Here is a 3,678-nt window from a genome sequence, read left to right as displayed (position 1 = left end):
TAAGAACCTCTGGAAGGACTTCTGGTGCATCCTGCACATTCTTCTCAAATGTCCATGAGCTGACATCACTCTTAACATGATATCCTAGTACACAAAGTTTGGGGTGTGGTTACTAGATGAAAACCATGCCCAGACATCCTGCAACCTTCTTTCCATGTCTTATTTAGCTCTATGATATAACTCAACTCAACTGTGCTCTCCCAAAACCCAGTCAAAGATTTGAAGCTGGATGCCTTTGCTCTATGGCCTGTCAGTGACCAGCTTAAGGTTTTTTTATTCAACTGTGTCCAGATACAAACTCGTCCCTCATCTTCTTACAAAAAAAAGACTGCAGATGAAAACAAGTTCCAAGGAGTCTTGCCGTAGGGTGTGGACATTCCATTTCACCTAATGCCCAATCATACTGAAAAAGCTAAGAAGCTGGGTCCTTTTTAAAAGATGTGAACACCTCTTTTACAAATATCATCCCATTGCCTTTTTATACAGATGGAAATAAAATCAAAGAGATTTTCCACAGTGCTTTACAATTAGTGTACAACCCCCCCATAAACACACACAGGCACATAGAGTGTCTCTTTGTGTATTCAAGTCCAATCTCAAACTCCAAGATCTTTTTCTGAATCAGGCTCCAAACTAGCAGGATTAAAGTTATGTGTGACCATATTGGGCCCCCATGGACATAGCTATACCATACCAGGATTGAAGCTCAAAACCTAGGGCACTTCATTTCAAAGCAAAGCAAGCTCTGAGGAGGCACAAAGTGTCAAGTAGAAGTCAGAAAATGAAATGGACCTCAAAAATCACTATTTCAATGGGCTAATGGGTGTGGATATATAGGAAAGACTGGAGGACATAGAGATGAAGTCAATTCTCAGGATCATTACAGAACCTATGAAATGGCCCCTGTACACTGGTCTCTGAAGCAGCTCTGGGCAGGTAGTAGGCGTGTCAATGAGAGCTCAGGTTCCTGTTGTCCACACTCACCAACGAGCAGACCTGCACAGTGTGCAACAAACTCAGGATTCTGAGATATGCAGAAGGTACAGAGGATCCATTGACAGGCTTCGCTTTGCACAGATTCTGAACCAAAACAGGCCTCCTGGGTCTCGTACACACACCGCTCGCTTTTGAGACAGAGGGGCTGAGTAGATACAGCCCTTGAGAGAGAAACTGCACTTATCTGAAGTGTGGTGTAAGTACTCACTGGACCCGTCCAGAGCAGAGTGGTCTTTAGGCTTCTGTGATGGGAAGGTCCCACTGCTTACATATTCTTGTGGCTCAGCCTCATCAGGATGACAGGAAGGGAACAAATAGTTTTCATCTAGTGAATCTGGCCAAAGTTCATTTTCTTCCTCTGCACATAAACTGAAGAGACAAAGCAGAGCAAATGATAATTGGAGTGGATCAAAATCCACAGCTCCACACTTGAGTGTCATCAAAGCTTAAGGGCGAATTCCAGCAGCATTAAGAAGAGACTGAGGGCAACTCTGCCCCTCTGTGTTGCACCTTGCACGTTTGCTCTAAGGATCAGACAGTAGAAAAGAAAAATGACTGGCTGATACAAACAGAAATATCAACCACTTCTGAGGGAATTCTTTAGATAGCAAGGTCGTGAGGAAGAAAACTAGACTGTGCTTAGAAGGTAATGCAATGTAGGGGAGCAACCATTAAGAACAACTGAAGGGGCTCAATCTTGTGTGTACAATGTTGAGTACTGCAGGGCTCCAGACGACACAGGCTGCTGCATTGAAGGCATCTGGTACGCTTACACGTTCCACCGATTTTTCTAGTCAAGGAGCCGGTATGTGCCTACAACTGCAACTCTCAACAGACTGAGCCAGGAGGATGTTTGAAAGTTTAAGGTCAGCCTGGGATATACAGTGAGTTCTAGGCCAGCTTAAACTACATAGTGAGATCCAGCTTCAAGAAAAGTAAACTTTTCTATGAATCATGTGACAAGTCATTTTGCTCTTCAGGGCCTAGGCAGGATTATTCTGCTTTTCCTCTTAGACACATGTTAGTGCCTCACTTCAACAATACAGAAACACAAGGTGTATCTTATGCTGATTTTACCCATCCATAGAACAAGTGTTTTCTTTAAGGGCAGGAATTTCCACATGCCTGGTTCTTATAGGTCAGACTCACACTCCCATTCCCATGGAGAAAACTCTAAGCACTGCAAAAGGGCCAAGCTATCTCTGGAAGATGGAATAACACAACCACCAGCAGCACTCTCTTTTACTTTGAAATTTGTAATGACTTTGACCTCATGGACATGATATTTACACAAGTAACAGGATATCACATTTGCTTACGTGCTGCTACTGGAATCCAGGGTCATTTCATCATCCTCATCCTCATCATCTAGATTATCTGCAACCAAATTCAAAGCATCCAAGTCAGACATTTGGCAGTGCATTTCCTTACTGGAGAATAGTGAGCTATCTTGGTGTAGAAACAAGCGTTCTGTGTGTATGAGGTAAGAAAAGGTATAATGTTTGGCTTTCACTCATGGCCTGGTATTGTGAAGCAGAAAAATAAGGTCCCAAAAAGATCAATTTTCTCAGTGGGATGCTTCAATTTTCATTGGGAAATAGCGATAATGGCTCCAAAATCCTGAACCATTGCTCTACTGTACGCACACCTCTTCTGCTAAGGACAGGAAAAACAACCTTTCTACACAACCCTCCATACATTTGTGCACTTTCTAAGATCTTCAATTGAGCTTTTATCTTTTAATTGAATGAAGTGCTCTCTATCATACACACTGAAGCTTCTAGTATTCCAAGTATCTCACCACTGCATCCTACTGCATGATGTCCATAAATGAAAATTTCTGAACTACTCTGAATGACTTCACCAACCTGCAATGACACTGATAAACATACCTGTTCAAATGCTACAATCATCATGCAGCACATATTGTGAGTATGTTACAGATGAGAAAATGAATACCCAGGATTGAGAATTTACCTCATAATTCACAACAAATGCATTGCAATGATACCTAGAAAACTTATTCATAAAGCAAAATATTATAAATCTATCATGAATCTCCCTGCCACTCCCTATTGCCTGCAAAGATTTTGGATGAACATTTCCTGAGTGCAGCAGCCATATATAACCAGGAAAGAAGGCAATTGTTGGAATAGTGTGGCCTCAACCAAGTGTGTTTGTCCTCTATTCTGATAGAAACAGGTCCTTTCTGTCAAGACTCTAATTAAAATGTACACTGGAAGGTAGGAACATACTTTGAAATTTGTAATTACATTCACCCCCTGAACATAATATGTACACAAATAACTGGGTATCACACTTGCCCCAGGCTGGTGTATTTCTTTGGTGTCTCTTCATTGGAGTAATAAACAGATATGGAAGAAAGAAAACAGATATACAGGACATGGGCATAATGGTATATCTAAAATCTTGGGCGCATTGTGTTGCACCAGGCATGACAAGAGCCTGTGGCTCCCTTACCTGGCCTAAGTCTGAGGGCAAGGTACTTGGCCAGCTTGCTCCCCTCGGCAAGTCTGTCTCTGTGACTCTTCATCTGGCATCTGTGTTGGTCATCTTCAGCAATGAGACTGCTGAGATTCTGATGGAGTGTGCAGGCAGTATGTCTCCCTTCCCCCAACTTGTACCTTAACTTAGTCAATTCTTGGGCTTGAAATTCAATTA

The 3,678-nt window shown here is 42.2% G+C and overlaps 1 long non-coding RNA gene across 1 annotated transcript; it reads right to left on the bottom strand.

The window, feature by feature from the left end:
- Positions 1–1,293: 1,293 nt before the first annotated feature.
- Positions 1,294–3,621, bottom strand: LOC111814767. Its single transcript, XR_002819665.1, has 3 exons — positions 3,478–3,621; positions 2,316–2,373; positions 1,294–1,365 (listed from the first exon to the last, which is right to left on the bottom strand). It is a non-coding gene; the product is annotated as an uncharacterized LOC111814767 (long non-coding RNA).
- Positions 3,622–3,678: the final 57 nt, after the last annotated feature.

Source organism: Octodon degus, unplaced genomic scaffold (genome assembly GCF_000260255.1).
Source record: "Octodon degus isolate 3935 unplaced genomic scaffold, OctDeg1.0 scaffold00508, whole genome shotgun sequence".
In the NCBI taxonomy this organism is placed as follows: Eukaryota; Metazoa; Chordata; class Mammalia; order Rodentia; family Octodontidae; genus Octodon; species Octodon degus.
Note: the sequence above shows the minus strand (reverse complement) of the source record. Positions and strands in the feature narration are given on the sequence as shown.